This window comes from Gorilla gorilla, chromosome 7, assembly GCF_029281585.2.
Source record: "Gorilla gorilla gorilla isolate KB3781 chromosome 7, NHGRI_mGorGor1-v2.1_pri, whole genome shotgun sequence".
Taxonomy (NCBI): domain Eukaryota; kingdom Metazoa; phylum Chordata; class Mammalia; order Primates; family Hominidae; genus Gorilla; species Gorilla gorilla.
The window spans coordinates 124,758,421-124,772,880 of NC_073231.2; the positions used below are offsets into that span (position 1 = coordinate 124,758,421).

General features: G+C 37.9%; 1 long non-coding RNA gene across 4 annotated transcripts in view; it reads left to right on the forward strand.

Moving 5' to 3' along the window:
* LOC109027953 (uncharacterized) overlaps window positions 1-13,852 on the forward strand; it is a 285,826-nt gene extending 271,974 nt beyond the window's left edge. For 3 of the 4 annotated variants that reach the window (XR_008668114.2, XR_008668115.2, XR_010135034.1), the window contains one exon: window positions 12,319-12,443. This is a non-coding gene — a long non-coding RNA (uncharacterized lncRNA). Of the gene's footprint in view, window positions 1-12,318 lie in introns of all 4 variants that reach the window. The other variant, XR_002006997.3, reaches the window with a different exon arrangement.
* The last annotated feature ends 608 nt before the right edge of the window (window positions 13,853-14,460 follow it).

A 14,460-nucleotide genomic window follows, 5' to 3' on the forward strand; every position in this document is an offset into this window, starting at 1 on the left:
ATCTTATGTGTGCCATAATTGAAAAGGACTGATGATTAACAGCAGAAACAGTAGCCAACACCATAGAAATCTTAACTGGTTCATCTTGTACAATTATGACTGAAAAATTAAAGTTGAGCAAACGTTCCACTCTATGGGTGCCAAAACTGCTGCTCCCAGACCAGCTACAGACAACAGTAAAACATTCAGTGGACATTTTAAACAAATGGGATCAAGATCCTGAGGCATTTCTTCAAAGAATTGTAACAACAAATGAGACAAGGCTTTGGTAGTATGACCCTGAAGACAAAGTACAATAAAAGAAATCACTACTAAAAGGAGGAAGTTGTCCAGTCAAAGCAAAAGTAGACCAGTGAAGAGCAAGGATCATCGAAACATTTTTTTTTTTTTTTTGGATGTTCAAGACATTTTTCTTGTTGACGTTCTTAAGGGTCAAAGAACAATAACATTTGCTCCTGATGAGAGTGTTTTGAAAAAGTTAGCTAAAGCTTTAGAAGAAAAATGTCAAGGAAAATTTCACCACCATGACAACACTCCTGCTCATTCCTCTCATCAAACAAGGGCAATTTTGCAGGAGTTTCAATGAGAAATTATTAAGCATCCACTTCACAGTCCTAATTTGGCTCCTCTGACTTTTCTTTTTGTTTTCTAAGTTTAAAAATCTTTAATCTTTAAAGGGCACTTTTTTTTTTTTTTTTTTTTTTGCTGCTGTTGTTAATAATGTAAAAAAGATTGCATTGAAATGGTTAAATTCATAGAAGCCTTAGTTTTTAGGGCTAGACTAAATGGCTGGTATCATCACTTACAAAAGTGTCTTGAACTTGATGGAGCTTATGTTGAGAAATAAAGTTTACATTTTTTATTTTTATCTTTTAATTCCATTTCCACGAACCTTTTGAAGTCTCTTCCTGTTAAGGTATTCCTATTATTCAAAGCAATCTACAGATTCAATGTTATCCCTGTCAAAATGGAAATAACATTTCTAAAATTCATGTGGAACCACAGAAGACCCAGGATAGCAAAAACAATCTGATTGTTTAAAAGTGTGTAGCACCTCTGTCTCTTGCTCCAGCTCCTGCCATGACTATGATGCCTCACTCCCTGTTTGCCTTCCGCCATGATTGATAGCTCCTTGAAGCCTCCCCAGAAGCAGAAGCTGTTTTGCTCCCTATACAGCCTGCAAAACTGTGAGCCAATTAAACCTCTTTTCTTTATAAATTACCAGTCTCAGGTAACTTCTTTAAAGCAGTGTGAGAACAGACTCATACACTTTCTCTCCCACAAAACAACTGAGTATTAAATTGTTTGAATCCTTCTACAGATGTTTTTGGCCTAAATGATAGTATACAATGCCCACTGTTCTGTACCTTGATTTTTCACTAAACAATATATCTTAAGATTATTCTATATCAATATCTAGAGAACATCCTTTTTACAGCTGATTAATGTTCTATTACAAAAATGTATCATAATTTATTTAACGTCATAGCTATTTAGCCGTGTTATTTAACTATTAATATGCCATAATTTATTCTACTGCATAAATATACTATAATTTATTCATTGATAAGAATGTAAGATTTTTTTAAATTTTGTTTTTGTACATGTTGGACTAGATAATATGGATCAAATTCCCATTAGGATAACCAAAAACCCTAGATAAATGTTATTTTTAAAAGAAGGCTGCCTGAAGATATTAGAAGGTTAAAAAGAAAATGAGGAATTACCTGGTCGGGAGCTGAGGGGAATGGAAATCCATGACTATGAGTCCGGCATTTGAAGCTGCTTTTGCCTAAGCGATGAGATGCTAAGGATTTTGTGACAGTTTCATGGTGGAGGAAGTCATGGGCCCTCCTAGAAGATCCCTGGTGACCCCACCGACTTAAGGCTGGTACTCCAAGGGGATGAACCTTAAGAAGGAGAAAATGAATCCCAATTGGCCAGCCCTCAAAAGGAGCTGCAGCTCAACTTCACATCCTCTTAATTCCTGAAATTGGATTGAGATGATCCAGGATTGCTAGGAGCTGCTAGTGAAAACAAAGGCAAATCTTCTCTGGAAAAGATAACAAGCTAGTCTTCATTTTATTTTTAGAAACAATTTTACAAATACAAAGTTCCAACCACAACGACCAACCAAAAAAAACAAAAAACAAAACACAAAACAAAACAAAAAAAACAGGCAAATGAGGAGACATGACCACAGAAAGAAACTTTAATAGAAACAATAGAAAACAGATACAGATTCACAGGGTTTCCAGAAATTCAGAGACTAACTTGAAAATTAAGCATTGTTACAGTGCCCAAGGAAATAAAAGGAGAGAATGAAATTTCAGCGGAGAATTAACAAACGACGTCATTTTAAATCTTTGTTCTCACAAACATGGCAACAGTGAATAGACTTGTGCATGTCTATTTGTAGAAGGAATATGTAGACAATGTAGATATGAAATTTCTGTGTCAAAAACATATGCAATTGTAATTTTGATAGCTACTTTGTCCTCCCTAGAAGTGTTACCAATGTACATTCCCACCAACAAAGTAGTAAAGTAGATGTTTCCCTATACTCTTGATGACTCATGTATCAATAAATTTTAAAAATATTTTCTAGTATTATGAGCGAAAATGGGTATCACTGTAATTTTTATTTGAATTTATCTTACTAGTAAAGTTGAATACAATTGCACATGTTTAAGGTCTATTGTTGTTTTTCTCTGTAAATATCCCTTTAATTTTTCCACTGAATTGCTGATCTTTTAAAAAATGATTTATGGAAGCTCTTTATATGTTATACAAATTGCTCCCTGTTTTCTAAGATATAAATTGAAAATATTTTTTCTCATTTTTGTCCCTGAGTATTTTGACTTTGGTTACTGTGGGTTTTGCGATGCCAAATTTTTTATAGTCAGATTTTTATACATATTGTTTCTTTACTTCCAGTTTTTATATCATGTTTAAGAAAGACTTTGCCATTGTGACATTTTGTATAAGAAATTGCTACCATGATTTCTTCTTGCACTTTTATGGCTTGATTCTTTTTAACTATATTATTAATCGAACTAGACTTTTCTTTTGGATGACTCTTCAGTTATTCCAATATCATTTATTGAGTTATTCTTTTCTTCACTATTAAATATGCCACTTTTATCATGTACTTAATCCCCAAATACAATTGGAATGATTTCTTGAGTTATTTTCTGTTCCACTGATTTGTTCATTCATGTGTTGATAATGTACTTTGTACATTATTTTGCTTTATACCATATTTTAACATCTATTAAAAGTTGCCCCTTCTCAATATTATTCTTTTTGAGAATTGTCCTAATTATTATTTATTCTATTATATTGACTTTAAAATAAGCTCTTTTGTTTAACAAATAAACCTGTTGGGTATGTTTAATGAAATTACACTAAACTTATAGATTGATTTGGAAAGAATTGACATCTTTACAATGTTGGCTCTTCCTGTCCAGTGTCCTCGTTTGCCTGGCTGTTTGTTCAAGTCTTCTTTTAGTCTCTCAGGTACATTTTACAGTTCTATTAATCTAGATCTTGAACAAAAGTTTTCTTTGTGTTTTTTAAGTGTGTTTTTTGCTCCAATGTGGATGAATTATTTTATTATACCTATAAACTACCTTTTGTTTCTATCTATGAGGGCTATTAATTTGTGTATATAAAATGTGTGCCCAACCTTCTCGCCAAACTTGCATATTTTTGTAAACAGACCATTGTCTCTTCTCTTTGGTTTTTCAAATATACAATAACATAAGAAATATTCCTTTTTTTCCTAATTTTTATACTTTAAATTTCTTTCTTTTCCTTAACTACATTGGACTATTTCTCCAGAATTAAAGTTAGATAGCAGTGCTGGTCATTATTTTCTGGATAAATGACAAAAATGAAGCTACTGATTCAAGTAAAAGAAATCTTTTATTATTTTAGTAAGAAGCGTATCTCATCAATTAACTTATATTAATTTGATTATTAGTAATTTTGAAATTATTTATTTCTTTTTTCTTAGACCTCAAGTATAGGGGTTTAAATTTATCATATTGCTAAGTTCATAAAACATTACCATCTATGGGTCATGCAAGCCCTCTCTTTTTTAAAAAAATCTTTATTTTCTGGGCCGGGCATGGTGGCTCACTCCTGTGATCGCAGCACTTTGGGAGGCCTAGGCAGATGGATCACCTGAGGTCAGTAGTTCAAGACCAGACAGAACAGCATGGTGAAACTCTGTCTCTCCTAAAAATACAATATTAGCCGGACATGGTGGTGCACTCCTGTAATCCCAGCTACTATGGAGGCTGAGACAGGAGAATCACTTGAACCCAGGAGGCAGAGGTTGCAGTGAGCTGAGATCGTGCCATTGCACTCCAGCCTGGGCAACAAGAGTAAAACTCCATCTCAAAAAAAAAAAAAAAAAGTATTTTCCTTTATCACTATACTCCATATTTCTCTCCCTTTCCCATCATAGGTCGCCATCATCATGTATTTAATGTGGGTTGCTTTGCTTTTAGTTGTATATGTTATTACACAGTTTGCTTTCTGTCTACATATTATTAATTTACATAAATGGTTTTGTATCATGTATCTCACTAAGTATTACATTCTAAGACCCATAATATTGCTATGCAAAATTCTGATCTGTAGTTTCTATTGCAACAATAAATTTCTTGGTGTGCATATATCATATTTTTCCTATTCATGCTCTAACTGGTGAATACCCAAGTTGCCTCCAACTCCTCACCAAATTTTCTTATTTGCTCCTATGTAGAGGGTGTTAGAAATGTGAGGGTTATTCATTTAGAATCTTGTGTTATATGATACATACATATATGGCCAGTAATGCCAGCTGGCTGTTCAGAATGTCATCAGCCTGCACTCCTAACCGCAAGCATGGGAGCTCGAATATTCCCACAACCCATACCAATACTTGGTTGCTTTTCTATATGCTGATATTTTTGGTGTTAATTTCTCCTGTGTAATGCCTGTTCATACATTCTTTCTAAGTATTCATTTTTAATGTATCATACATATTTTTCATAAAAAAAGATCATACCAATTTCATATTATTGCTAGGCAGGTTTCTCAATATGTTATTTACATTTGAAAGATTTCCAAGATTCCTTCAAGCATTACAATTTTGCAATTTAAAAAAACATTAAAAAATTATCTATATCAGGCGTCTCAGACTTTTTATAAAAGAGTTTTAATTTTCCCACAAGCTGCATGTCTAAATGTGACAGGAAAGTAACTTAGAATTCTAAAATAACTAGATGTTTGGACAATGTTTGTGTCCTCTCAAAATTCAAATGTTGAAATCCTAACCTCCAATATAATGGCATTAGGATGTGGGGTCTTTGAGAGGTGATTACGTCATGAGTAACAGGTTTAGTGCCCTTATAGAAGAGACCCCAGAGAGAACCCTTGTCCTCTTTGCCATATGGGAATAAAATGAGAAGTTAGTAGTCTACAACCCAGAGAGGACCCTTGGCAGAGCCCGACCATGCTGGCGCCCTGATCTTGGACTTCCAGCTGCAGAACTGTGAAAAATAAATTTCTGTTGTTTATATTCCACCCATTCTATGGTACTTTATTATAACAGCCTCAATGGACTCAGACACTAAGGGATGAAGAGGGAGCAGGAAGTCGATGTAGGCACATCAATCATTTTGGAAACATATTTACTCACTAATTTAATAAACATCTACTAAATTTATTACATGCTGGGTTTTGTAATAAATGTTTGTGATAGAGATGAGTAAGTCGCCTCCCTTAAAAAACACATGTCTAGTGGGGGAGAGATGCATGTAAAAACAAATGAATTGCAAGTATTGCTACAGAAACATTAGCCAAGGACAGAAGACAGAGGTTTCTTTCACTTTATGGCTCAGGTTTTCCAGTGTTAAATTAACGTGTTTACTATATGGATGACACATTTTCAGTCATATTAGGGGAGGAAAAAAAGAAAATAAAATGAGATTAAACCATTGACTTTTGTATTCAGTCAGCAAATATTTACTGAATGACTCATTTTTTCATTATGCCAGGTGTTAGGGATAAAAAAGTGAGCAAATATTAAATGATAGCTTTCAAAGGACAAAAAGTTATCATGTGATTGTAAAATTCCCAGGAGCAGTAGTTCACTATGGTCCATAGCAGAGTGATCCAGAAGGTTTAACATATTCCTTAGTCATCTATGTTGAATGTCAGGGATCATAATACGTGTGTATATACAGGAGTAAGCATTTTGATTTGTGACTGTGCTTGCATAATGCTAATTCCATCTGGTTTTGCTGAGAACAAACAGAGATGCATGAAAAAGAAGAAATGTTATGGCTCTGCTTGCATAGATAGTGACCTGACTCTTCTAGGGTCTCCTCAGGCAGAGGTGTCATGAATAAGGTCACTTCTGTTCAGTAATATTCCACCACTATCCCAGCAAAGAGATATTTTCCATGCAGACGAGACTGAGTACATTCAGATTTAATGGTATCTAACAGAAAAGCAGAAGTTGGTTATGAACAATCTATGAAGAAGCTTGAAAGCTAGAGGTGATGTTGACTTTAAATGTAGATATGGTCACTTTATTTCCAAGGCATTGATGGAGTTCTTTGAAGCCCAGTGATTGTAGGAAAGACTAATTTTAGACAGTTCTTTCTTTAAATCCCCATCAGGAAATATATTGGACGTTGAATTTGCCTTTCATCATTTTTCTACTCTTCCTTCATTATGAATCCGTCAAAGATGTAGGTCAATTGGAATAATTCCACTCTACTTAGCATAGTGATTAGCTCATTGAGAGCCACAGAGGTCTGCATGGAGAAGTACAATTGAACTCGATTTTCAAGAGTAGAATTTCGATAAGTGGAGAGCATGTCATGGGTAAAAGTGAAGAAACAGGAATATGCATAGTATGTTCGGGAACTGTGAGCAACTCTTTAACTAGAGCAAAATGTTGTACTGTTTTTATCTCCCAGAGCTGTCCAGCTGATTAACCTCATTTCTCACATTCAGCAAGCAATTACTGAACAGTGCATAGTACTGCACTAAGTAATAGATAGGCTTCAAAGCAAGTTGCTTTTGGGTTGAAAAACTTTATTGCAGAGATAAACCCATTGGTTTTAGAACTAAAAGCACCTATGAAGTAATCCAGCAGAATTCATTCATTTCCAGGTACGGAAACTGAGGCCTAGATAGCTTAAATGAATGGAAGCAGCAATGTATGCAGACAGAACCGTAAATTGTAAGAGCCATTTAAACTCTCACTTTGATTTCCATCTCCTGCAAAGTGGCAGTATTAGCATAGGAAGCTGTTGTTGGGGTTCAGGGAGAAAGCAAATGCGAAGCACCAGGCACATAACAGATACTAAATTAATTTTCCTTTCATATTCTCCCTTCACTTTATTGTGAGCAACATAGTGATTTGGTGGCAGAGTTAGAAATAAGAATATACTGCTTTGAACCTACAAGAGAGTTTCCTCCTGCCCAGTACAGCGGTCCATTGTTAGAAATCCCACGAGAACTAACCTCAAAGGCCTCAAATTTCTCCAAAGAGCAACTTTTTTTTTTTTTTCACAAACTCATTTCTCTTTGTTCTGTGCATATACCAGGCTCATTCTCGCTTTTTTTTTTTTTCTTTTTTAGACTGAGTCTCGCTCTGTCACCCAGGCTGGAGTGCAATTGTGCGATTTCAGCTCACTGCAACCTCCGCCTCCTGGGTTCAAGCAATTCTCCTGTCTCAGCCGCCTGAGTAACTGGGATTACAGGCATATGCCGCCACTCCCAGCTAATTTTTGTATTTTTAGTAGAAACAGGGTTTCACCATGTTGGCCAGGCTGGTCTTGAACTCCTGACCTCAAGTGATCTGCCTGCCTCAGCCTCCCAAAGTGCCGGGATTATAAGCGTGAGCCACCACGCCTGGCCTCATTCTCTTTTTTAGACCTGTGGACATCTTGTTTCAAAACCCCCACTCCTGCAGGAATGTCTTTCTTCCTTCCTTCTATCTATTCAAATCCTCTCTTTTATTCATTTATCCAGTCATTAGATCTGAATGGAGTCAGTCAGTCATTAAACATGTGTTGAGTACTTACTATGTGGCAGGCAGCTGGTCTAAGGTTTGAGATTAGAGTACTGAAGAGAATATCCCTGCCTTTGAGGAATCTAGCTGGGGCACACCCTAGTTGGAAAGCAGATATGTTCACTCCAGGAAAGGTAAGAAATAATGTTGTGAAGGTATGAGTTTAATGCCTTGGGAACATGGGGCAAGGGAAGACTGATTCTCTGTGAAGGGGCTTCTGCCATTATTCTACCCCAATTATATACCAATTACCTTTTCTCTGCCTCCTATTACATATAAAGATGGTCACACACAACAGAACCCATAAGTGTATGTACTGCTTGCTATCATTGTATAAATGCCAGGATGTGGGTATAAGTAGATATATCTAGCCAGAAAGGACCACAACAATCTAATCAAGTAGAATATGTTGATGAGGTACCTCAGGTTTATCCAGAAAAGTGAGTTATGCTCAGGGGTATAGGATGAGTAATTTCTTCACCAATGCAGGGACCTAATGCAGGGTTTTAAAATCTTGCTTGCATGTCAGAATTATCTGGGGAGCATTTGAAAAATTCAGATGGCTAAGCCCAATCCTAGACTTATAGAAGCAGGAAGTTTTAAAATAAAATGCAGGAATATGGATTTTTAGGTATTATATGGTTGATTCTAATGATTAGCTGGCAACGGTCAGGAAGTGCTCGTCTATTTTGTGCCAACATTTGCAGAACACTGAGAATACGGACATGAATAAAATACTGTCGATTCTACTCCTGCCTTATAAGACAGGTCTCTGTCCTGGAAAACCTGATAGTCAGGTGGAAGGGATAGGCAAGGAAATATATAAAACCAGACAACATCTTAGAGAGATAGATGTAAGGTGAGGTTGCAACACAGAGATGGAAAGGACCAACTCACTCTTGGGAAAAGCAGGAAGGTTCTTAGAAGATGGTGCATTTGAGATGAGATATAAAGGACTCGGGGGTTTCTCAAATAAAGGGGGTGAGAAAGGACATTCCAAGTGTAGACTTGAGCCTCCGGCTCCCACTGGACTTAGCCAGCAAGTCTAAGAGGTACCTGAGTTATAAAGATTGGGGCACTTATACTCTGGGGCCAGGCTCTTAGATATGTCTGAGGTGGAGACTGTGATGTTCATCATTTATGTTACTAATTCACACCTGTTTCATATACCATTTTCATTTCATTCAGACATTTCCTGGGTGCCTTTGTACCTAGGAGACATTCTCAAACAGAATTTGCAATGGGAACACGCAAGATGGACAAAAATACTCTCGAATTTGAAGCCCAAGAAAAGCTTCCTGAGAAAGATGATGCTAAAGTTAGTCTTGAAAGTTAGAGTTCTCATAAAAATGAGGAAAGGCAGAAAAGGGCTGAATTGTTTTGCAAATATACAATGCATGGAGATGAGAGTGAATTCTGCACATGCAAGGACTTTCATGTCCTGTGAGGCTGGACCATGGCTTTGGGAAAAAGATGGTGGCTATGAATCAGCCTGGGGAGGAAGGTATGTTTCAAGCTGTTAAAAGGCTTCTTATGCTCTGCTGGAGTCTGGACTTCATGTAGGCGGCATTGGGAAACCCTAGTTATTTAATGCAGGGCAGATGAGGTCTGATTTACTTTTCCAAAAGGTCATTCTGAGCACATATGTATTTTCTTTCTTCAGCATAATTGTAAACATCCTCTCAACAGACATCAAATCTTGATTCATTTCTTTTTGTTTCTCCAGCAAGTGTTTAGCAGAGGAAGTGGCACACATGTTGAGAGGTCAATAGTTAACGGATTCATTAATTGATTGGGAGGTACAAACCCATACTTGAGTGAAGGCTGTAATATGGACTCTATATCCTATGCTGTGGCTAATAGTTAGATATCTCAAGCAATCTTAAGCTGTGCTTCTTAATTTTAACATGCACACAAATCACCTGGGGATCTTGTTAAAACAGAGTTCTTAATTTATTATATCCTGGGTAGGGCCTACGATTCTGCACTTGTAACAGTCTTTCTGATGTTGCTGTTCCTGCTGCTGATTTGGATTTCCAATTGTGAGTGGCAAAGATCTTAATACTCAGTTGTCTTATTTAGGAAATCTCTGATAGTGGGGTGGTTTATGAACTGTGAAACTTTTTACAGGGATTTTAGAAATGGAGAAGCTCCATCATGAGAGACTCCTCCTTGACTAAGACTCCATACAGCTCCTTTGGGACTGGTTTTGAAGGCGATGGCAGGTCTTTGATGCCCCTGGGTTAAACATTGATATTATTTGCCTTTAAGGGAATTTCTGATGCTGCTGCCAGTTTCTTCTTTGCTCTGCCAAGTATTGAGTTCCACAAGAAAAATCCATTAGTAACAGCAGAGTTGATAATAGAACAGCAGATAAAGTCAAAGGGCTCTAAAAACAGCATGCTATCAGCATGTAATTTGTTTAGGCCTATGTAGGATAAAGTCCTTTCTCGTGAATTTTCAAGTTTGAAATTCGATTATGAACTGGTTTGTAATTTCTTGATATTTTTCTCTTCTTCCCTGTTCATTTTTACATACTTACTTGTCATATAATGACATTCTGGATGTCCCTTGGACCTCGCCAGCTTGTGGACACAAAGACAGCCACATCAGTTAGGCTGAATTCTGCTGGCTTAATGCCACTCATTACTGTGAGCAGGAGCTTGGTTCTCTGACCTCTCTAGTGGCTCTCAGAGAAGCCCCAGGCTATGTTCAATGTTAGTGTAGGTTGTTGCTTACACTTTTTTCATCATCCAGCAATGGACCCCCAATGGCTGCTCCATCCTCATATGGCTTCCAACAATGCTGCCCTCTCCCTGGCATCCACTCCATGCATGGGTAGGGACATCCCTCCCTTGGACTGAAGCTGACCTTTCTGAGCCTAAGCTGGAAGGCAAATACTGCCCTTTCTGAGCCTAAGCTGGGAGGCACTCAAGGGTAGCAGTAAAGGGAATTGTCTCTGGAGATGGAATGCCACATATCTCCTATGTGATTTGGTCAAGTTGTTGAATCACATCTGATTTCTTACCTGTACAATGAGAATAACTAGAGTTCTATAATCTCAAGATTGCTGAGAAAATCTTGTTGGCACATATAAAACAATACATGCTAACCATTATTCACTGGTTTTCTCTTTATCACTGTGTCCCAGCCTGAGCAAGTTTTATTTCACCACAACACAGCTGAGACCAGTTAATAACATCTAATATTGACATGGCTGATGGCTCAGGAATAAGAAGAAGGGATTAAAATCAGAGGAAAGTGCAGCTGCTATTTAATATGGAGACTCAGCTGCAATAGCCCCAGGTGTACGCTTCTGGGGGTGTCTTTCAGGGATCTTCTTGCCTCCCTGCAGGACTGTCTTTCTTTGTCAGAAGACATTTTTGCCGTAAGTCAAAAGAATATCCTTGAACTTGTATCAACTCCTTGGAGTTCAAGCTTAGAGATGAGAATTGCCATCTTGGGGTTCATTTCCTTTTCTGGCATCATCTCCTTCTCAGGGTTTTCTTACCCCACTGCCTCTAGAATGATTTTTCTAAAACACACTTATTACTTCACTTCCTCCTGAAAACCACAGATTGTCCCCCTGGCACTTAGGACAGAAAATTCCTATTAGCACAAGAGGCTGTTTATGTGTGCTGATCTTTCTTCGTGAGATGCACTTTCCTCCTGTTTTTTTTTTTTTTTTTTTTTTTTAATGTCCATTCAATGCTCATGGCCAGGATCAAACCTGACTTCCTCTGTGGATTCTTCCTGGAATTGTCTGGCACCCTATATCCCCAAATCTCAGCCAGGCTTCCTCCTCCAGGCCCCCATGACACTCCACACCTTACTGTGTTAATATTATAACAGGTCATAATTTTCTTCTAGTCCTGCCTCTCCCATTAAAGTTGTGCTCTGTGAAAAGGGATGTTTTATCTTATTAGTTGTAGTATCTAGTGTGGCACACAGTATCTGGTCATAAGAGTGGCCGGTGAATAAACTAATATTTACTGGGCATTTTGTGGGCTTCCCTTTCATCTACTCTGATCTGTACTGTAGATCTATGAGATAAGTAGGGCAAGTATTACTCTGCTCTCCAGTTTATATATGAGAAAAGGAGGTTCACAGAGTCAGGTACCTTGTCCACAGTCAACTGGGTCAGCCAAGCCAGGTAAAAGAAGATAAATTTGGACTCATACCTTTGACTTTAATTCCAGTGTCCCCTTTCACTACTTCATACTGTTTCCTTTGGACAGAAATTAAATCCTGGTAGATAAAGGGGAAGACATAAGGAAGACAAGACAAGGGACTGAGGAAATGTTGGGGAAGATGAGAACACCTCAGAAACCACAATTGAAGAATTCCTAGGACCCCCAGGTAAAGCTGTTTGGGTGTGATACATCCTTGGGCATATTGTTGACTGACTTTTAGGCTTGAGGGAAGATACTCTTTGTTTTAAACAAGGTGGATGGAAATGAAGGTGGAGAGAAACACCATGAGAAAGATTTTAATGCAAAGCCAATCCAAGCACCATCTCTTAGAGCCTTATTTCTTTTCAGCAGCTCTCTGGATTGTTCTAAGAAGTGATGGGTAATTTTATAAAAGTCTTAAGCTGTTGTTAAGAGATCTTTTTAAAGCTGAAGGCAAAACAAACAAACATGATGTCCTACAAAGCTGAGAATAAGCTCCAGAGAGAGGGAAGGCAGCAGAAATAGTTACTGGGATGGGGAAAGAGATCGCAGTGTACCTTGTCTCAAGCCCTATGAACGCTGTCGCCTCACCCTCTTGCAAAGTCCCGTGGGCAGCCTGAGCTTGGCTGAGAGGGGAGGCAACAGAGACACCAGGATGGGAGAGCTCGGAGCTATTTCGGACTCCAGGCCAACATCCACGGAGACCTTGAGTTACGTCATCGGAACTGTCTGGACTTTGGTCCCCTTATGCCAAATGCGGTTTCCAGAAAAAGGATCCGCAGCGTATTTGGAAGCTCATCAACTAAAAGTTGTCTCGTCACTTTCATGCGTGAGATCTTTTCATTTGTGAAGAGCATATTATTTTGCTTAATTATGGGCTGCGAGGAGGTGGCATAGAGCAGTGGAAAAAGCCTGGGCTCTGGAGTCAGAGAGACCTAGGTCTGAATCATGGCTCTGCCATCCACCAGCTACGGGACACTGGCCTGGTGGGCCTGTTTCCTTGTCCATAAACTGAGAGTAATCTTGCAATAATTAACTATCTTGGAGGGAGGTTGTTAGGATAAGACGATAAATGCATGTCAAGAATCTTGTTCTGCTGTTCAGATATTTAATCATCAGTCGCTGTTATTAATAAAGTATCTGACTGTTCAGTAACATTTAGCATATGAGATTTCTCGTTCACTGTAACAGTATGGCTATAGTGATATACATAATCTCCTTTTGCTTGTGAATACTGCTAAAATTAAATTCCCATTTCTCAAAGACGTTTTCTTATATGGAGTCTTACCGATGATGATTTTCAGCACCATGACAATTTGTTGTTTTTAAATCCTTATAGTTTATTTTGTAATCATCTATGCCATAACTAATTACACTCTTTTTTTCAAGGAAAGGGGCACATCCAGAAAGGAGATAAGATCAGAAGCCTTTATTTCCACTATTCAGCCACTCACTGCCTGAGACTTAACTTCATTTCAAGTAAGGGGATAATATTTGGCCCCTAAGTATCTTACAAGGGTTTTGTTTTCCCTAAGAGAAAAAAAAGTAGGTAAGATCATAAGTAAGAAAGGATTTTTTGAATTAAAAATATATGCAAATGCAAGTTATAAAATTTTTGTTCTGGGTATTTTTGCAGTAGATAGAAAAGTTCTTTGTGCTGTGGCCACCTGCCTAATGCTGTTGACTGGCTGGTAATAGATGCCTGGGAGTCATTTTGAGGTTACTTAGAGCCTCTTTCCACCACCAGATGGAAGGAAATTGGGCAACTTCTTGAGTAATTGGCTCTTCTGACTCACGTTTCTTGCATTGTGACTGGGTGCTACCCAGGATGAGCAAGGAATTTCCTCTCTGGAGTTGTTTAAGGAATAGCCCAAACGTTTGGCTTCATCTTTTCTTAATGCTGCCTCTAACACTACCTGAGCAGCCACAGAAAAGTATTTGCTGCTGCAGTATTTTGGACCAGCTGAAATATATTTTGAGTATGTACTCTGGGAAAGGCACAGAATACCATTTCTTTACTGAGATTCTCTTCAAGGATTTCCATCCCTCCTTAAAGACCTAGTTGGGATGGAGCAACGTATTTAGAACATGATGTGGGTACCAACAAGGAGTCGGGAGACACCTTTTAGCTGTACTTCTTTATCTTTCTCTCCTTGCTTCCTCTGTCTCTGGTTTCCCCTTTTGCATCTCTTGTTTTTCCTTTCTTTT